The sequence below is a fragment of the Hyla sarda genome, chromosome 2 (assembly GCF_029499605.1).
Source record: "Hyla sarda isolate aHylSar1 chromosome 2, aHylSar1.hap1, whole genome shotgun sequence".
NCBI classification, from domain to species: domain Eukaryota; kingdom Metazoa; phylum Chordata; class Amphibia; order Anura; family Hylidae; genus Hyla; species Hyla sarda.
The window spans coordinates 306,226,152-306,248,778 of record NC_079190.1 but is presented as its reverse complement, the minus strand read 5'-3'; positions in this window follow the sequence as shown (position 1 = coordinate 306,248,778).

The window sequence follows — 22,627 nt, the reverse complement described above, 5'->3', positions numbered from 1 at the left end:
CAATCAGAATCAAACTCAAGAAATTATTACAGGATGGGGTAGCGCTGTCAATCATCACAGAGAAACAAGCTGACTATATGTCACCTCCATACGTCAAATGTCCCATTTTCCATGCTTTACCCAAGCTGCACAAAAACCAATTTCCCCCTCCTCTCAGACCAATAATTGCGGGGATTGATTCCTTGCTTGAGAGACTTAGCGAGTGGTTGGACAACCTTTTGCAACCCTTAGTAGGTCGCACAGCTGGATTTATCAAAGATACCAAATCTTTACTCCAAGCAGTTAAAAACATAAGATGGAAAGAGAGCGAAAGCTGGTTATCTTGTGACATCACTGCTCTATATACGTGCATACCGCACGATAGGGCAGTGAGTGCCATAGCGTATCATTTACAGAAATATAGTAACTATAATTTGGATTTACAGGAATATATATTGCAGGTTTTATGCTTTCTTTTACATCATAATTTCTTTAATTTTGATAATTCCTATTATTTGCAGGTAACCGGATGTCCGATGGGTTCCAAGTTCTCACCCTCCCTAGCTAATCTCTACAAGGCATATTGGGAGGAGGTCGTCCTGTTCTCCCCTGCCAACCCTTTCCAATCCTTGGTCGGTTGGTACGGGAGATACATTGACGACCTCCTCCTTATATGGAGGGGGACGACATGCCAAGCACGCAATTTTCTTCTTTATTTGAACAGCAATGATTTTTCCCTGGTACTTACTTCGCATTTATCTCAATCAGAAATTGATTTTTTGGATGTTACCCTGACTGGAGACATAAACAATGCATGCATACACACCAAGCTGTACCGCAAGCCATGTGCGGGAAATAGTCTATTACACGCATCAAGCTGTCACCCAAAACATGTCATACAGAATTTACCCATTGGTGAATTTGTTAGAGCGAGAAGAGCCTCTTCCAAACAACAGTCATACATAACATCATGTACAGATATTAAAAAACGTCTTAGAGAGAGGGGCTATTCACATCATACAATTGCTAGAGCGGAAGGCATTGTTAATTCTAAATCTTCTGATTACTATTTACTTGATAAACCTCAGAGTAATGTAGCTGAAAGTAGCAATAATTTACCTACTTTCACCACAGCATTTTCTAATCAATTTTATGACATCAAAAAAATAATATTTAAACATCTACCGGTTTTGCACTATGATTCCACTATGTCTCACATTGTGAGCCAAGGCATCAGAGTCGTACCTAAAAAGGCAAGATCTTTACATCAGCAACTTTCTCCCAGTGATATCACCTCCAAACATAATAAAGATACCTGGTTCACAGTAAAAGGTAGTTACCAATGTGGACATAATAGGTGCAAAACATGCAAATACATGTCTAACAGTTCTAATTTTTCATCTTGCGTTAATAACAAAATATATGGCATAAAGAGTTTCATCAATTGCCAAACTCACCATGTGATATACAGTTTGGTGTGTAAAACATGCAATTTACAGTATATTGGGTGTACCAGCCGTAAATTAAAAATTCGTATTCAGGAACACCTTAACATATCTGACAACCAAAGAGTAGGTAATCGATCTATGTCAGGGTTTTCTAAACATCTTCTTGAAAAACATGCAGGTGCCGTCCCTGATATTGCGCTTACTGGTTTGGAAAGGGTGCGTCCACCCCGGAGAGGTGGTGACTGGAATAGAACACTATTCAGACGGGAAGCATATTGGATTTTATGCCTTGACACACGCTTCCCAGCAGGTCTTAATTATAGGCATGACCTTAGTTATATATATTGAGTAATATTCTCATATTTTGTATATTTATATATACAATTTATATGTAGTTAAAATATATCCTGTTTCCTATTTGATTATCTAAGTATGCCCACACCTGAATAGTCACCTCCCATCTGAATGGGGCTGGGCGTGCCCCGGCTCTCTCCATAGAACAGGTCATTTGTTATCCAGGTATAAAAGGTGCAACATGTATCATAATACTTATCTCCATGACTAAGACTTGTTAAGTCGAAACACGTCGGAGGTGTTTCCTTCTGTGCATATGTACTTTTAATCCATTTGTGTTTGTTGGATTTTAATATGGATCAATAAAAATATATTTTTTACTCCCATGGGAGCCGGACTTTTTCACCTTACCTTTTTCTGATGAGCTTTCCTGCGATGCGCATGGCACAGGAAGTATTCCAGAGAACACAACCTTAGAGGTCCTTCCCTTCAGCTTGGCACCTAGTTCCTTGTAATTATTCTTCAATATAAGGTTGGCAGTATAGTTCCCTCACATTTGGTTGTCAGCATAGTTCCCCCCACATTAGGTTGGCAGTATAGTTCCTCCCACATTAAGTTGGCAGTATAGTTCCCCCCACATTAGGTTGGCAGTATAGTTCCCCCCACATTAGGCTGGCAGTATAGTTCACCCACATTAGGCTGGCAGTATAGTTTCCCCACATTAGGCTGTAGTTCCCCCACATTAGGTTGGCAGTATAGTTCCCCCCACATTAGGTTGGCAGTATAGTTCCCCCCACATCATGCTAGAAGTATAGTTTCCCCCACATTAGGTAGGCAGTATAGTTCCCCCCACATTAGGTATGCAGTGGCCCCCACAGACATACAGCCTTCAGCCATATACAGTGTATGGCTTGAGGCTGTATGTCTGTGCCCCACTTCAGTGCTCCAACCACCGCTCCTCCGGTCAGGGGTCATGATCTACTGCTATGGCCTATAGGCCATAGCAGTTGGTCCTGGGACCAGAAGAGTGGTGATCAGAGCACGGAAGATGACATGCAGCAGGTAACTTACCATGCGCACGTCCTCCTCCTAGCTGCTCCGCTCTCTTTCCATGGGCGCATGCACGGTAAGTCAGTGACGTCTCTGCGTGCGCTACCTCCTGGTGGCCCCTGCGTTTTTAAAGTTAACGCGGGGCCGCAGAAAGCTAACCGGACATCTTTGTGTCCTGAAAAGATTGCCCCATTGCCCCTCCCTGGATCCACCAATGCCTTGGGGGTGTAGTTTCCAAAGTGGGGTCACATGTGGGTGAGTTTTTTTTAGTCCACATATGGGGTATATCCGTCTTGAAATGCTCACGGTGCTCTCTCACTCCGGAGCCCTGTTGTATTTCAAGGCAACAGTTTATGTCCACATATGGGGTATTTCTGTAGTCGTAAGAAATTGTGTTACACATTATGGTGGCCTTTTTCTCCTTTTACCGGTTGAGAAAATTAACACTAGCATGTTAGAGCTAAAAAAAGATTTTTAGCCCCCATGTTTCATTTTCACAAGCGGTAGAAAGAGAAAACCCCCAAAAATAAGTAACACAAGTGCAGTCTTGGTGTTGAAGGCAAGTGCACGGTGTATGCCTCCTCCACCGAAAAGAGCCTTCAGAGCATTTAAGTTTTATGGGGGGGGGGGGGGGGGGTGTTAAGTGTGCGTGTGTAAACTTAGTTTTTCACTTTATTTCAGTGTGTAGTGTTGGTGTAGTGAAGTGCTTTTTTTACGTTTACTGTAGGCTTTTTTTGGGTGGTGCATGTAATTTTTTTCCATTTATTATTAGAATTTTTTGGGGGCGGGGTAATTTACTGTCCATACCATCGGCAGCTGACCGCACCCTGTGTACAGATTGTCCTGATTGCTGACCAGGGAAATACTGATCAGCAGTTTTTTGGGGTGCATTTTTTTTAATCACACTTTTTTGTGGGTATTTGTGGTCCAAACTCCCCCAAAAAATACCAAATTGCTTATCAGTAATATATCACTGATCAGAGATTAGCACAATCTGCACACAGGGTACAGTCCGGCCACACAGCATAGAAATGTCACTGGTGGCATGGACCGCAAGTGCCCGCATAAAAGTGCAAAAAACTAAAAAAACAACCTGCACCCCATAAAAAGGCAGGGTTTCCAAACTGTGCCCCTTCTGATGTTACAAAACTACAACTCCCAGCACGCCCAGACAGCAGTTGGCATGCTGGAAGTTGGAGTTTTGCAACAACTGGAGGACCACAGTTTGGAGACCATAGGTCTAAGTGACCCACAGCAGTGCAGTGCTGCTAAAAAAAAACTAAAACTAAAAAGAAAGTCACTTAGACCAGTGGTCTCCTAACTGCTGGGAGTTGTAGTTTTGTAACTGCTAGAGGGACACAGTTTGGATATTGTCACTCACTGACTCCATGCTGCATCCGATGCAATCACCGCCGCCGCACCGCCTGCCTGTGGGTACATTCCACTGCACGTCGCTGCCCACGTTCCCCTGTGGGAAGAGCGGGGGAACTTAATTTTAAACCTCCCGCCCCTGGTCAACGCCACGCCACACCCGACACACCGCTTGCAGGTACATTCCCCCACACGCTGCTGTCCACGGTCCCCCGCTCTGTCCTGACTACCCTGAGTGGGCAGAGCAGGGGAACTTAACTTTAACCCTCTCGCCCCCCGATCTGCCATTGCTGTGTGGGCATGCAAGGAGTTGTAGTTTTGCAAGATCTAGAGGGCCACAGTTTAGAGATCACTGCACAGTGATCTCCAAACTGTGACCCTCCAACTATTGCAAAACTACAAATCCCAGCATGCCCAAACAGCTGTCTGGGCATGCTGGGAGTTATAGTTTTGCAACATCTGGAGGGCTACAGTTTAGAGACCACTGTATAGTGGTCTCAAACTGTAGCCCTCCAGATGTTGCTAGGCAACTCACCGGCTTCCATAGGATGCAGGGAGCCGCATCGTCGTCCTCTTCTGCCACCGATCACTGCCGCCGATCGCCGCCCACTGCTGCCGCCAATGGGTAAGTGGACCTTCGGCACTGGTCCTCGTCGATTTCCCCATTCTGCCCGGCCTATTGTGGGTGGGCAGAACGGGGAAACCGAAAGTTAACCCCCCGCCCCCGATCTGCTATTGGTCGTCGCTTCTAGACGACAAGTAGCAGGGATAGGAGGGGTGGCCCCCCCTGCCACGTCACTCCTATCCCTTCAGGGGGATAGTGGGACCCCCTTATTTTCCAGGTCACCGGAGACCCATATGACCTGGAATAGCCGTAAATCGCTGGTGTAAATTCAAAGAGTTATGAAGGAAAAAATGAAAATGCAAAAATGAAACTGTGCTCCCTGCTATTATAAAAGTACAAAACTTATACAAGAACACAAAACAAGCTTAACCAGCTAAAAAATAAATAAGAAATACACTAGTACAAAAACAGAACTCTGCCTAACCGGCCAGCCCAGCTTTACAAAAACCTAAAATATACCAACCCACCTAACCGAACCAAACAACACACTTACACGCATACCAAAAAGTCCAGAGGGAAGTCCTTGCTGATGAGGTGTCAGTATGATAGGCACGCATCTTTGCTTTTTGAGTGGGATTTTGGGAAGTACCACTCGCTTGACCCTTACAGAAACTGTAAGATGTCAGTGAGTGGTAGAGTAGTTTCAGGACTGACTGATAGTACGGGATCGGTCCAGATCAGGGATCAGGGATTCGAGGTCGTCAGATCCTTCTACTTGCACCTCTTGGGAAGGAAGGATCTAGATCGGGACCAGATGTCGGCTTTCCTGGCTGAAACCATTCCTTAGCCAGGGGTAGACCCCTCTCTTGGTGTTTTGGCAGAAGAAATCAGGGAAGAGGAACTGAGTCTGGCGATCGTCGAGGGGCTTGCCCCTAAGAAGTCGCCAGGTCCGGATGGGTTAACATCCGAGTGGTACAGGACCTTTAAGGAGTCTTTAGCTCCCCTCTTGACTGAGGTATTCAATGAGTGTCTCTCCTTGGGCACTCTGCCGAAGTCAATGAGGAGGTCAGCCCTAATTCTCCTGTCAAAGGGTAAAGATCCTAGCCGTATTGAGAATTGGAGACCCATAGCTCTTCTCAATACAGACAGGAAGCTTCTGGCTAAGACACTGTTTAATCACTAGGTGAAGTTTGCACCCTGGCTCCTTTCGGGGGCTCAGCACTGTTCTGTTCCAGGCTGAAGCACCTTAAGTGCTGTCCTTAGAGGCAGTGGAGCGGAGTTGTGTGGGTTTCTGGAAAGGGGACTTGCTGCCTCTGGATCAGGCCAAAGCGTTTGATCGGGTGAACCAGGAGTACCTCTGGTCCTTCCTCCTGAGATATGGCTTACCGAGTACTTTTGTTAATTGGCTTAAGATCTTGTATGCAGGGGGCAGAGAGTTTCCCGCAGGTGAACGGTTGGTCTGGCTGCTCTTTTGTGGTGGGGTCTGGAGTCCGTCATGGTTTTCCTTTGAGCCCGCTTTTATACGTGTTTGCGATCGATCCCTTTGTCCGGAGGGTAGATTGTGGGCCATTGGCTGGAGTCGGGATGAGTCTGGCGGAGCTGGATGTCGCCCAGAGAGTAGCGGCGTACGCTGACGATGTCCCCATTTTCTTGTCGAGAGAGAGAGGAGGTCGATGTAGTGATGTCGGAAGTGGACCACTACTCGGAGGCATCCGGGTCTAAGATTAACCGGGATAAGTGTGAGAGTCTCTGGCTGGGAGGGGGAGATCCCACGTTTGATCTCCTGGACACCCTTCCAGGGCCCCAAGAGTCAGCAAAAGTTTGGGGCATCACATTCGGCCAGGATGATTATCCCACCAAAAACTGGGATGGTAAGCTTCAGGATGCCACTCAGAAGGTGGACCAGTGGAAGGGTTGGTCTATGACCCTCAGGGAAAGGGTACACCTGGTCAAATCGTACCTGCTCCCCTTGTTTATCTATCTGGGCAGTGTATGACTCTTGCCAGAGACTTACTATACTAGGATCTATAGCCTGTTTTTCCAACTGTTATGGGGGAACAGGATGAACCTAGTCAAGAGGGAGGTTACGTATCGCATGAGGAGACTAGGGGGTTTATCTATGGTAACCCCTGTGGTGTTCTTAATGAACACCTTCTTGAAACATCAAACATCCCAAACCTCTGGTCAAAGAGGGCTCCTCCGTGGGTACTCTCCTGGGGGGAATGGTTTCGGGGAGGGAGGGAGATTGAAGGATCTCTGTACACCCCACGGATATCTTCCGGCTTATGTTACCCCGACTCTGAAGGCCATACGTCGGTGGGGTCTGGGAGTGTGGGAGATCAGGACCCATCAAGGCAGTTTCTTGACAAACGGGTTCTGTTGACCCACTTCCAGAAGCCTCTGGAGCTAAGGGACTGCCCAGGTTGGGATCTGAGGGTGGGGTTGTACCTTTTAAACATGAAAAGGATCCCCCAGAAATTTTGGGACTTGGCCTGGCACTGCTTTCAGGGGAAACTATATGTAAAGGACAACTTGAAGCACTGGCTGCGCTGCGAAGTCAGCGCTGATGACCGGGAATGTCCCCTAGAAGAGTGCAGGGACACGCTGGAAAGCATGGACCATTTCCTGCTTCACTGTGCTTTTAATATAGGGGTCTACAACCGGGTGGGTGCTTCCATTGGCGGGAATCAACTTGCCGGCCTTACCTATCCGGAGTGGGCTTATGGGGTATTCAGGAACCTGGGTGGCCGTGACCGGGGGACTTTGTTTGTAGTCAGTTTAGTGGTTAGGTACCACACGTGGAACGCACGGTGTCTAATGTCTAGACAGTGGAAAGTTCTCTCCGAGTTGGAGGTCTGTACGAACATCAACGGTGACCTCGGGAAGATTAGGTCTTATGGCAGTCTTGGTACCAGAAGGGCTTCTCTCCAGTGGGGAGGTTTTTCATTTGATGTGCCCTAGACCTCTTGGGTAGAGTACCCCTGTTTCTGGTTAGGGACAGTGATGTAGGGACAGAGAGAGAGCGAGTGCAGGGTCAGTTTGTTGAAGGGATAACAGTAGGGTGAGTCGTAAGGAAAAATTAGTGGTGAGAGTTTAAAAAGTAATATCAGGATTGCCATCCTTCTTCCTGGTGGTGGGCTATGCATGTATACCCTAGTCTTTTGGTTTTCAGAATATGCGTTGCGTAAAGGGCTTACAGGCGACTGAACTTGGGCCTAAGGTGGGTTGTATTGTTTTGTATTTGTATATGATGTTATGTTATGAAATTGTATTTGTATAGTTGGTTTGGGTATAGATTAGGTTGGGTGGGGGAATTGGTGGGTTGGTGGATGTTTTTAGGGGCCAGGCATGGGTCAGTTATGGACTGGACTGGATATCCATGGACTCTGACCCATGTCAAGGTGGGTGGTTGTGTCGGTCTAGTGTAGGATGTGTTTTGTAAGGTGCATAGTTTGGTTTGTTGGTGTATATAGTTTATGTGTATATTTGCATTTAGGTTATGTATTTGGGTTTTTATATTTGTATTGTATATATTATTATATAGTATGGATTGGTTATTTTATTTTATGAGGGGATGGGGATAGGCAGTCGGATCAGATTTAGTTAGCATTTTGATATTTTTATATTATTTAACTTTAATTTTGGTTATATTATGGTAGTGTAGAGAGGGAAAAAAAAGTGTGGAGTGCTAATGGCCTTTTTGAATCTCCGTTTTACACCGGAAGCGGTGCCTCTCCCTGAAAAAAATACTCGTCCCTTTTAGCTAGTCGCTACAGGTCTATCATCCTCAGCCAAGCCAGAACACCCTGCTCTGTACTGACGAGGGGCAAGAAACCCGAAACAGCTGTCTGCAGATGGGTTCTCTTCCCTTCTGGGGAGAATTCTGACTTGGCATTAATACCAATGAGCTTCTGAGACTTTGTAACCAAAGCCAGAGCTGATCAGAGGGCAAGCTACTTTATATGGTGGTATGATGAGAAACTTATTTTGCATTTTTTGCTTATATATATATATATATATATATATATATATATATATATACACAAAAGAAAAAAAGAGAAGCACTGTGTGGTAGGATTCAAGATTCGTTTGGGTGCTCAGCTTCAGGAGCAGACCAACTCCCAATGTAATATCCAAAGAATAAGGTGGAAGCGGCACACCAATGAAGAAACTGAACGTGGTTTATTCACTCATCTGTGTACAGCGACGTTTCGGCTTATCAATAAAGCCTTGAGAAAGGTTTTATTGATAAGCCGAAATGTCGCTGTGCACAGATGAGTGAATAAACCACGTTCATTCTTCATTGGAGTGCCGCTTCCACCTTATTCTTTGGATATCTATCTATATATGTGTGTGTGTGAAAACATTTTTTTTTCAATATATCTAAAAAATATATAAAAAAAAAGGGGGGTGGTGTGTTAGTTGTGAATGTATTGTCCGGTTGAGTTTTTACCAAGTCTGGTTGTTTTTAGTTAAGGCTAAGTAAAGCTAAGTTAAGCTATTTGTATGTTTATGTAAATAATGCGTGGGTATGTGTGTGTGTGTGATAGTATTTTTGATCATTTATATGTAGGTATAATGTTTTGTGTTAGCTTTTTGATAATATATATACCGTAATTATATACCGTGTTTCTCCGACAATAAGACCGGGTCTTATATTAATTGTAGTAAAAAAAAAAAAAAAAAAACACACTAGGGCTTATTTTCAGGGTAGGGCTTATTTATTTACAACATGGCGGTTCCACAGTATTTAACGGTATTTACAGCAGCTCTGCCGCCCAATGTCCCCCCCCTCCGGTTTATAAGCCCAGCGCAGCACCCCACATCGGGGGACTAATCGTATGTCACCCACGAGCGCAGCTTCTCTCCCCCCTGCCAAATAATTATCAGCCGCTGCGCTGTACTTTGTATTCCTGTGCCCGGGCTGCAAATATTAACCCCTTAAGGACCCAGCCAATTTTCACTGTAGGACCCGGCCATTTTTTGCACATCTGACCACTTTCACTTTAAGCATTAATAATTCTGGGATGCTTTTGCCTTTGATTCTGATTCCGAGATTGTTTTTTCGTGACATATTCTACGTTAGTAGTAAGATTTTGTTGATACTTGCATCATTTCTTGGTCAAAAAGTAAAAAAATTTATGAAAAAAATTGAAAATTTTGCTTTTTTATTTTTTTTTATTTTGAAGCTCTCTGCTTATAAGTAAAATGAATATTACAAATAAATTATATATTGATTCACATAAACAACATGTCTACTTTATGATTGCATCAAAGTTGACATGTTTTTACTTTTGGAAGACATCAGGGAGCTTAGCAGCAATTTTCCAATTTTTCACAAAATTTTCAAAATCGAAATTTTTCAGGCACCAGTTCTGTTTTGAAGTGGATTTGAAGGGCCTTCATATTAGACATACCCCACAAATTACCCCATTATAAAAACTGCACTCAAAGTATTCAAAATTACATTCAAATGGTTTGTTAACCCTTTAGGTGTTTCACAGGAATAGAAGCAAATTGAAGGAGAAAATTCAAAATCTTCATTTTTTACACTGGCATGTTCTTGTAGACCCAGTTTTTGGAGAAAAGGAGAGAAATCTTCCTAAAATGTGTAACACAATTTCTCTCGAGTAAGGAAATGCCTCATATGTGTATGTCAAGTGTTCGGCGGGCACAGTAGAGAGCTCAGAAGGGAAGGAGCGACAGTGGGATTTTGGAGAGTTTTTCTGAAATGTTTTTTTTGGGGGGGGGGGGGGGGGGGGGGCATGTCACATTTAGGAAGCCTCTATGGTGCCAGAGCAGCAAAAAAAAAAAAAAAAAATAAAATAAACCCACATGGCATACTATTTTGGAAACTACACCCCTCAAGGCACGTATCAAGGGGTCCAGTGAGCCTTAAAGGACATCTGCAGCGCTAGTACTAAAAAAAAAAAAGTTTACCTCATTCGATAGCTCTTTGAAAGACTTTCGAACGATACCTCATTTGTCCAAATCGGTCCAGCCGTTCTCCGGTAATTGCCGCCTGAAACAGTAAGTAGCCATGTCATAGAGACTACATTTCCCATGACTCCCTGCGCCTGCTTCCTGTAAGCTGCTGCCTCCCCCCTGCTCCCCCCCCAAGGAAATTATAGTACAACTCCCTGCATGCCCTGTCAGCAATGTACTGTCTGGTTATGCTGGGAGTTGCATTGGGAAGTGGCAATATTGTCTGGGCGGCGATACTTCGCTTCTATGAGGGCAGTGTGGAGAGGCCCTGTAGTCCGCACAGCACAGTGACAAACATGTAAATGAGCGTCTGGCACACACAGGGTTCACTGACAGCAGCACAGGTCGGTACCTGATGCTGAGCGCAGGTGGCGGGATCCCTGCGCCTCCTGGGATGTAGTGGGATCTGGAGTACAATGCGCAGTCAGCCTGTCATTTGACAGCGCAGCATCGAGGGGGTTTACTGTGTGCAGGCGCTCACAGCCTATACAGATAGGCTGCAGCCCTGAAACGCCCCTACTGTGCGCTCAGCCAATTAGGGCTGAGCACATAAGGAGCTTATGAATAGGTATGAGAGGAGAGGGGCAGGCGTGATGAGCGGCCGGGGAGTGCAGCGCATTATGGGTAATAGTGACGTAGCGTTGACCAAGATGGCGGCCCCATAGGGAATAATAGGTAGACGCTACGTGCATTAGGGGACCAGGGAGCGACTTCCGGTGGCGGCATAGCGATGAAACGGGACAATCCAGGTAATGGAAACTAATTAGTAATGTGTATAACTTCTAATTTAATGACATTTGAGCTTAACTTGTTCGGCGCTGCAGATGTCCTTTAACACCAAATTTTACATTTTTACAAGGGGTAATAGGAGAAAATGCCCCCCAAAATTTGTAACCCCATCTCTTCTGAGTATGGAAACACCACATATGTGGAGGTCAAGTGCACTGCTGGCAAACTACAATGCCCAGAAGAGCAGGAGTCACATTTGGCTTTTGCAAAGCAATTTTTGCTGAAATGGTTTTGGGGGGCATGTCCCATTTAGGAAGCCCCTATGGTGCCAGGACAGCAAAAAACACCTCACATGGCATGCTATTTTGGAAACTACACCCCTCAAGGAACGTACTAAGGGGTACAATTAGCCTTAACACCCCACAGGTGTTTCACGACTTTTCGTTAAATTTGGATGTGTAAATTATTTATTTTTTTCTTCACAAAAATGCTAGTTTTCCCCCAAATTTTACATTTTTACAAGGGGTAATAGGAGAAAATGCCCCCCAAAATTTGCAACCCCATCTCTTCTGAGTATGGAAACACCACATATGTGGAGGTCAAGTGCACTGCTGGCGAACTACAATGCTCAGAAGAGAAGGAGTCAATTTTGGCTTTTGCAAAGCAATTTTTGCTGAAAAGGTTTTGGGGGCATGTCCCATTTAGGAAGCCCCTATGGTGCCAGGACAGCAAAAAAAAAAACACATGGCATACTATTTTGGAAACTACACCCCTCAAGGAACGTAATAAGGGGTACAGTGAGCCTTAACGCCCCACAGGTGTTTCACGACTTTTTGTTAAAGTTGGATGTGTAAATTATTTATTTTTTTCTTCACAAAAATGCTAGTTTTCCCCCAAATTTTACATTTTTACAAGGGGTAATAGGAGAAAATGCCCCCCAAAATTTGTAACCCCATCTCTTCTGAGTATGGAAACACAACATATGTGGAGGTCAAGTGCACTGCTGGCGAACTACAATGCTCAGAAGAGAAGGAGTCAATTTTGGCTTTTGCAAAGCAATTTTTGCTGAAAAGGTTTTGGGGGGCATGTCCCATTTAGGAAGCCCCTATGGTGCCAGGACAGCAAAAAAAAAAAAAAAAAAACACATGGCATACTATTTTGGAAACTACACCCCTCAAGGAACTTAACAAGGGGTACAGTGAGCCTTAACACCCCACAGGTGTTTGATAAATATTCATGAAGTGGGATGTGAAAATGAAAGATTAGATTTTTTTCACACTAAAATGTTACCCGAAATTTTTCATTTTCATAAGTGGTAAAAGGAGAAAATGTCACCGTAAACTTGTAAATACATTTCTTTGGAGTAAGGACATACCTCACATCCGGGCGTAAACAGCATGCACACCGGTCTCAGAGGTTCCGGAGATCAGTCAGGGTCCTTGAGCTTTGGCTTTCTCCTATGGAGCCAGAACAGTGGGACCCCCCTGTCAGGCCCAAGGCCTGATTATTAAAATCCTATATGTGTATTATAAATTATATCTGTGTATAAACTAAGACCTGGGGGTGAGAGGTCATTCAGACTGTGGGTTTGTGTATTGCATTTTATTGGGGGTCTGGCTGTTTGTTTACATCTCCTTTGAAGTCAAAGGCTTTTTTGAAGTCATGCACTCTGGTCCCATCATATAATCAAACAGATAAGGGGCCAGGAAGAGAGAAGATCCCCTGCTGGGATCAGAGGGGAGGGGGGAATGGAGTGCAAGACAGTTCTGTCCTCCCCATCTCCTGTTTTACCTCCTCTGTCATCTCGGAAATATGGAGGCATATCGCAAGCAGTCCAAGCCTGCACTGGAGCTAATGTGCCAAGAAAAGGACATCCCTACTGCAGGAAAGAACAAGGAACAACTTATTGCTGATCTTGTGGAGTATAATGCCTGTGCAGAAGAGCTGAGTGACATGACACAAAGTCCTACAGCTGGAACTGCCATCCAAGGACTGATATCTCCTGGGGAATACAACATTACTCCCCGTCAGGACAGTACTCCACATGAGTAACATGAACAGACAAAAAATGGGCCGTTGATGGTGCTGGTCCTGATGGAAAGAAAGTTCTATAGACCCTTCTCAGTGTCTAAAACGTGGTTTATTAGCACAGAAAGCAACGAGTTTCTGGTCCGAACTGGACCCTTCGTCCGGCAAAGTGCATACAACATAGTGAACAGATGCGGTTAAAATACATTCTATCCGCAACCATAAAGGTTACGTTCATTTAGTAATTCACAAACATGGTTTACGCAAATAGCGTAGGTAAACAGAACATCTGCAGCTTAACACCTAATACCGTACGGGTGCATTACTGCATATGCACTTACGGCCGGGGAGTCAGCAACCTGCAAGTGGCTATTAAGTACTGTCTAAAGAAGTTGCAATATGATAGAGGTCTGCTTATGTGCGGGGATCGCATTACTAGGAACATACACCGGCCGGAGAGAGATCCCTTTCTTCTTCTCTGCGGCCGGGAGAACAAGGCTGATTGGGTGAGCAGAGCTGAAACTGCTCCTGATAGGTCAGGGGGTGGAGACCTGTGTTACATGTGTTTCACTGGGACTCCGGAGCTGTCAGCTTCCTTAGCGATATGAAGTGGTGGCGGAGTTCAAAAGGGGCAGACCTAAAGAGATAGCTATCACCCGGGTGAGCCTGCTATCACATAGCAGGACGATATGCAACGGTGCGGACCTGGCATAGAAAAACTAACACGGATCATGGATAAGAGGGTAGTGTAAACTAGGGATCGACCGATTATCGGTATGGCCGATAATCACGATTTTGGGCACCATCGGTATCGGCAATTACCTTGCCGACAAGCCGATATGGAGTCGGAGCTGCACGATCCAGAGCAAGGAGCAAAAAACGAAAGTGCAAAAACGGAAAACCCCCCGGTCCTTAAGGGGTTACAACTGCTGGGACATCGCTGTTGCTCCAGAGGACCGTGGCTGCAGACCTGAGATCTTATCTAAGGCTATCAAAGGTGTTGAGCACAATGCAAATCGGTGAGTGCAACAATTAAACCTGTCTCCATCTCACCTTAAACATCCTTCACTAGGGGTGCACATCCCTGTTTTTTCTTAATCTTTTCTATAAGTACTCCACATGAGGCCTTGGACTCTTATATGCGGACTGCCTTACAACACCTTGGGAATGTGAAGGCCAATATGAAACTCCAACTGCTTCTCCAGTACCAAACTGCAGAGAGAGAGGCACATGCACGGGCTGCAGAGAGAGAGGCACAGATACAAGCTGCAGAGAGAGAGGCCGCAGAAAGAGAGGCCCAGCAAAGGCATGAACTGGAGGTTCTGAGGCTGAAAGGGGATGCTTCATCCGCACGCAGTGATGTGCAGGATCAAGGAGACCACAAACCTCGCCTGGAACATTTCCCCATGTTGAGAAAGGTGGTGATCTGGATGTGTTCCTGAGGGGATTTGAAAAGGTTTTCCGGCAGTTCCATCTACCTAAGGAACAGTGGGGATGATATCTAACCCCACGGCTGCGAGGGAAAGCTCTGGATGTGTTTGCTTCGCTTCCCTCTGAAAGTGACCAGGACTATGAGGCAATAAAATCTGCCCTGCTAAAAAGTTTTAATCTGACTCCAGAGGCTTATCGGAAAAGATTTAGGACTTTGCAACAAAGCGCCACAGAAAGCTGCACTGAACATGCAGGTCAGCTAAGGACTGCATTCAGGCAATGGACTGGGGGCCTACAAGTCACTACCTATGAGGCCCTGGAGGACTTGATGGTCCTGGATCAGTTTCTCCAAACACGGAGCTTCGAAGCCAGAGAGTGGATTTTGGACCGCAAGCCCAAGACAGCAATGGAAGCAGCAGAACTAGGAGATGACTTTGCCAATAACCGGGCACAAGCAGCAAAGCGTGGATCTGCACAAGCTGGAGCAAGTACCTGGAGGGGAGCCACACAACCACAAAGCACCACCAGGCCAGCCAGGAAATTCTTGCCCACATCACCAAAAGCAACAGGAGCCACATTGGGTCAGGGGGACACCCGCTGATGTTACAGATGCAACAATATTGGGCACCTGAGTGCCACTTGCCCCAACAAAAAGAATTCTCCACCTGTAGCTGGAGGACACACAGCCGTTCTTCTGGTGTCCGGAGCGATGGAGAAAAGAGGGGATAACCTACAGAGTGTAACTGTGGTTGACCGGGTGACAGTGGGGTTACGAGATTCTGGAGCCTCATTTACCTTGGTGCGGCCTGAAGTGGTGGATACAGAGGACATCATCCCTGAAAGAACCATGGCCTTAAAAGGAATTGGAGGTGTGCGGCCTGCTGTGCCCATGGCCCGTGTGTACCTGGATTGGGGTACAGGCAAAGGTTTGCGGGAGGTGGGGGTCTCTGAGGACATCCCTGTTAATGTTCTGCTGGGGAATGATTTGGGTCGGATGCTCTGTCATTATGCTCCAGAGGACACTACCTGCACATCGGATGGGCTAGGAGAGAGCCCTGTTCATTCTGAGGTACTGTGCGAGACTTTGGGAGACACTGTGAACTGTGGTAACTGGGAGGGAGTGCAGGGGATCGATAAATGTTTACCTGTGACTGAACCGGTAATGTTTTCCAAAAGTGAAATGGGGTGTATTGTAAATGCCAAAACCTAGTGGAGATGGACTGTGGGGGGGGGGGGGGGGTTGTTGTACCCCTGGTGACATGTAAGGATGAGGGACCAGCAGTGAGTGATATGTCCCAATCCTGTGAGCCTAAGGAGGAGGAGGGAAGGAGTGATAGCCCTGTGTATGATGCCTGTATTGTTATGTCTGGAACTGAGGGGGAGGAAGGTAAACCTCAGGGAGGCATACCCCATACTGTCCCTCATAGACATCTGACAGGTAAGTTAAGGTCTTTTGGTTTGGAAATTTTAGTTTGTAACTGGATTGAACACTGGCTCATGGATCGTACCCAGAGAGTGGTGGTCAATGATTCGTACTCTGATTGGTCACCGGTAATTAGTGGTGTACCCCAAGGTTCTGTACTGGGACCGCTGTTGTTGAATTTATCTATCAATGATATAGAGGATGGCATTAACAGCTCTGTTTCTATCTTTGCAGAGGACACCAAGCTTTGTAGCACGGTACAGTCTATAGAGGTCTATAGGTTACAAGATGACTTGGATAGACTAAGTGTCTGGGCATCCACTTGGCAAATGAGGTTCAATGTGGATAAATGTAAAGTTATGCATCTGGGTACTAATAACCTGCATGCGTCATATGTCTTAGGGGGGATTAAACTAGCAGAGTCACTGGTAGAGAAGGATCTGGGTGTACTTGTAGATCACAGACTACAGAATAGCATGCAATGTCCGGCTGCTGCTTCCAAAGCCAGCAGGATATTTTCATGTATCAAAAGAGGCATGGACTCAAGGGACAGGGACATAATACTCCCCCTTTATAAAGCATTGGTACGGCCTCACCTGGAATATGCTGTTCAGTTTTGGTCACCTGTCCATAAAAGGGACACCGTGGAGCTGGAAAGGGTGCAGAGACACGCGACTAAACTAATATGGGGCATGGAACATCTTAGCTATGAGGAGCGATTAAAGGAGTTACAATTGTTTAGTCTTGAGAAGAGACGTTTAAGGGGGGATATGATAAACGTATATAAGTATATTAATGGCCCATACAAAAAATATGGAGAAAAACTGTTCCAGGTTAAACCCCCCCCAAAGGACGAGGGGGCACTCCCTCCGTCTGGAGAAGAAAAAGTTTAGTCTCAAGGGGCGACACGCCTTCTTTACCATGAGAACTGTGAACTTATCGAACAGTCTACCTCAGGAACTGGTCACAGCAGGAAAAATTAACAGCTTTAAAACAGGATTAGATACATTCCTGGAACAAAATAACATTAATGCTTATGAAGAAATATAAAATCCCATCCCTTCCCCAATTCCGTGCCACACCCCTACCCTTCAATTCCCTGGTTGAACTTGATGGACATATGTCTTTTTTCGACCGTACTAACTATGTTACTATATATACCAATGGTGGCAGTGGTAACGCATCAGCAGCATGACAGGGCTGCAGCTTTAAAAGGAAGGGAGGATGGTGATGCAAGGGGCAAGCTGTGTGACTTGCAAGCCCCAGCAGAGGAAGATGGAGATGCTAGTTCACCTGGGGGAAATGTGCTCCCTGATACCACGAGATGGGGGGAGGGAAATGAGCATTTCCGGGAAGCTCTGCGCAGTGACCCTTCCCTTGAAGGGCTGCGACAACTTGCTGAGCATACAGATGTTAAAACAGATGGGCATCGGGTATATTGGGAAAATTATATCTTGTACTGGGAGTCCCTTTCTAAAGGCATGCTAGGGGCCCAGGAGAGAGAAAGGCAGTTAGTGGTTCCTAGGCAGTACAGGAAAGAGCTGCTGGGGTTGGCCCATGAGACCCCCCTGGCAAGACATTTGGGAGTGGCCTATGCGGTCATAGAGAAGGAATGTCTAGCTGTGGTCTGGGCTTTGCAAAAATTACAGCCATACCTGTATGGCAGGGATTTTACTGTCATAACTGATCACAACCCTCTACATTGGTTAGACAGAGTGTCCGGTAACAATGGCACCTTGAAACAAATGCTAAAAACATTTGTAGAATCGGAGGGCAGAGACTGGGGAAAGTATTTACCCCATCTGTTATTTGCTTACAGGGAGGTACCCCAAGAGTCTACAGGTTTCTCGCCCTTTGAGTTATTGTATGGTCACAAAATGCGGGGACCCCGAGATTTAGTTAGGGGAGAATGGGAAGGTGGGCTACATGCCCCTGAGGCTTCTGTGGTGGAGTATGTTCTGAGATTCAGGGACAGGATGCAGGCATTGACTGGGCTGGTACAGGAGAACCTCATAGCAGCACAGTCCAGGCAGAAGTACTGGTATGATCACAATGCAAGGGACCGGGTCTATGAAGTGGGACAGAAGGTAATGGTTCTGGACCCCATCAGGCAGAATAAGTTGCAAGCTGCCTGGGAGGGTCCCTTCCCCATTTTGCAGTGCCTAGAACCCACCACATATGTAGTTGCCCTTGATGAGAAAGGTCAGAGGCAGAGACAGTACCACATTAATATGGCATACTATGACCCTGAGAAGGTGGTACTCAGTGTATGTAGTGCACCAGAGGAAGGGCTGGGTAGTGATTCCCTACTAGATCTAGTGGAGGAAGCTAAGAGCCAGGGATCCCTTCAGGATGTGGAGATCAATCCACAGCTCTCAGATGAGAGGAGGCAGCTTAATCTGGTACTAGGCCCCTTCAGTGCCATCTTTGCCTGGGAATGCAGGGCCTGTGGTGTCAAGAAAAGAAATAGATGGTTAAAGGGGTACTCCGCCCCTAGACATCTTATCCCCTATCCAAAGGATAGGGGATAAGATGTCAGATCGCCGAGGTCCCGCTGCTGGGAACCCTGGGGATCGCTGCTGCAGCACCCCACTATCATTACTGCGCAGAGCGAGATCGCTCTGCAAGTAATGACGGGCAATACAGGGGCCGGAGCATCGTTACGTCACGGCTCCGCCCCTCGTGATGTCACGGCCCGCCCCGTCAATACAATGCTATGGGAAGGGGGCGTGGCGGTCATCACGCCCCCTGCCATAGACTTGCATTAAAGGGACAGGCCGTGATGTCATGAGGGGCGGAGCCATGACATCACGCTGCTCCGGCCCCTGTATCGCCCGTCATTATGCACAGAGCGAACTCGCTCTGTGCAGTAATGATGGCGGGGTGCCGCAGCGGCGATCCCCGGGGTCCCCAGCAGCGGGACCGCGGCGATCTAACATCTTATCCCCTATCCTTTTACACCTTAAGGACCAGAGCGTTTTTTGCAAATCTGACTACTGTCACTTTAAACATTAATAACTTTGGAATGCTTTTAGTTATCATTCTGATTCCGAGATAGTTTTTTCGTGACATATTCTATTTTAACTTAGTGGTAAAATTTTATGGTAACCTGCATCCTTTCTTGATGAAAAATCCCAAAAATTTGATGAAAAAAATGAAAATTTAGCATTTTTCTGATTTTGAAGCTCTCTGCTTGTAAGGAAAATGGATATTCAAAATAATTTTTTTTAGGGTTCACATATACTATATGTCCACTTTATGTTTGCATCATAAAATGTATGAGTTTTTACTTTTGGAAGACACCAGAGGGCTTCAAAGTTCAGCAGCAATTTTTCACAAAATTTTCAAACTCACTATTTTTCAGGGACCAGTTCAGTTTTGAAGTGGATTTGAAGGGTCTTCATATTAGAAATACCCCATAAAAGACCCCATTATAAAAACTGCACCCCCCAGAGTATTCAAAATGACATTCAGTAAGTGTATTAACCCTTTAGGTATTTCACAGGAATAGCAGCAAAGTGAAGGAGAAAATTCAAAATCTTCATTTATTACACTCGCATGTTCTTGTAGACCCAATTTTTGAATTTTTGCAAGGGGTAAAAAGGAGAAATTTTTTTCTTCTATTTGAAACCCAATTTCTCTCGAGTAAGCACATGCCTCATATGTCTATGATAATTGTTCGGCGGGCGCAGTAGAGGGCTCAGAAGGGAAGGAGTGACAAATGGTTTTTGGGGGGCATGTCACCTTTAGGAAGCCCCTATGGTGCCAGGACAGCAAAAAACAAAACAAACACATGGCATACCATTTTGGAAACTAGACCCCTCGGGGAACGTAACAAGGGGTAAAGGGAACCTTAATACCTCACAGGTGATTCACGACTTTTGCATATGTAAAAAAAAAAAAAAAAACATGCTTGGTTTCCCAAAAATTTTACATTTTTAAAAAGGGTAATAGCAGAAAATACCCCCCAAAATTTGAAGCCCAATTTCTCCCGATTCAGAAAACACCCCATATGGGGGTGAAAAGTGCTCTGCTGGCACTCTACAGGTCTCAGAAGAGATGGAGTCACATTTGGCTTTTTGAAAGCAAATTTTGCTCTGGGGGCATGCCGCATTTAGGAAGCCCCTATGGTGCCAGAACAGAAAAAAAAAAAAACACATGGCATACCATTTTGAAAACTAGACCCTTCGGGGAATGTAACAAGGGATAGTGTGAACCTTTATACCCCACAGGTGTTTCACGACTTTTGTATATGTAAAAAAAATATATATTTTTTTTACCTAAAATGCTTGTTTTCCCAAAAATTTTACATTTTTAAAAAAGGTAATAGCAGAAAATACCCCCCAAAATTTGTAACACAATTTCTCCCGAGTACGGCGATACCCCATATGTGACCCTAAACTGTTGCCTTGAAAGGGCTCCAAAGTGAGAACGCCATGCACATTTGAGGCCTGAATTAGGGACTTGCATAGGGGTGGACATAGGGGTATTCTACGCCAGTGATTCCCAAACAGGGTGCCCCCAGCTGTTGTAAAACTCCCAGTATGCCTAGACAGTCAGTGGCTATCTGGCAATACTGGGAGTAGTTGTTTTGCAACATCTGGAGGCTCCGTTTTGGAAACAGTGGCGTACCAGACGTTTTTCATTTTTATTGGGGAGGGGAGGGGGGCTGTGTAGGGGTATGTGTATATGTAGTGTTTTTTTACTTTTATTTAATTTTTTGGTAGTGTAGTGTTTTTAGGGTACAGTCACACGGGCGGGAGTTCACAGTAGTTTCTCGCTGGCAGTTTGAGCTGCGGCAGAAAATTTGCCGCAGCTCAAACTTGCAGCCGGATACTTACTGTAAACCTCCGCCCATGTGAGTGTACCCTGTACACTGGGGGGAGGGGGGGTAGAAACATCCAGCTGTTGAAAAACTACAACTCCCAGCATGTACGGTCTATCAGTGCATGCTGGGAGTTGTAGTTTTGCAACAGCTGGAGGCACACTAGTTGTGAAACACCGAGTTTGGTAACAAACTCGGTGTTTTGCAACCAGTGTGCCTTCAGCTGTTGCAAAAGCTACAACCCCCAGCATGTCCGGACAGCGGAAGGGCATGCTGGGTCTTGTAGTTATGCAACAGCTGGAGGCATACTACTTTGGCTGGGGATGCTGGGGATTGTAGATATGCAACAGCTGGAGACACACTGGTTTGCTACTTAACTCAGTGTGCCTTCAGCTGTTGCAAAACTACAACTCTCACACATGTCAGAGGAGAGCGGCGTCTGACGACTTATCCGCTTCCGGTCTGGGTGGGCGTGGCCCGGCTAACAACGCCGTCTCCATGCCAGCGCCAAACACTGGAGAGCGCGTCATCCGTCCCGCTGATCTCGCGGGGCTTTAGCACGGGCTAAATTAACCCTATCCAACCCGAAGGTAAGCCAGTTACAATGTCTAATAAATAGACTAGTGAAGAAATTGGCTTCGTATGGCAGCCCAAAAATACACTCTGGAACTATAGATTAGAGTAGGCGGAGACCTAGCCAGACAATTATATATACTGAATCAGATATTAGACATTAAATAATGTATAATAGGGGGACAGTATATAAAATAGTACATCCGGATAGTACCAATCAAAATTAAAATTAAATTTTTATAATTAGGAGTAAACAGGCTAGGAATCAGAGACCAAAAATTACAGAGAGAGAGATCACGGATATAACTAACCAGTAGCAACTCTGGTAAATTAGGAAAGAAATTGGGTAATAATACGTGATACCCAGAAAATAGGGTATCCGTATCCAGGGTATCCGTTAGGATTTATCCCAGATAGACGCCATAACTGTGAGTAACTATCTTTTTTGCTTTACAGGTACCCTACTTTTTACGGTAACGATATGTTTACTGAGGACCATTGTCTTTATGTGCTTCCTTGCAGGTTGCGTCCGGGTCCTGTCATCTATATGCTGTATAGAGTACTGGTGCATGACATCTAGCACGCTCTTCTCAGGGGTCGCTATTGTATCAAGCTACCCCTATGTTAATTATTATATGCAATGACTGTATTGTTCTATGCCAGTTAGCCCCTGATGAGATCACATGTAACAATGTGCTGAAACGCGTTGGGCATAGCTAGTAGTTCTATCGAATTATCTAATACCAGCATACAATTGAATTTGGCTTTTGCATCTGTGGGGCAATCCCTACATATGCAATTTTAACAGCCTTGTTTGTGTCTATCTTGAGTCACAGGGCTGACAAATTTGCCCTGTCACTTATCTATACATCACTTTGTTTAATCAGTGTGTTTTAACCTATATATTAAAAGCTATGTTTTATTAG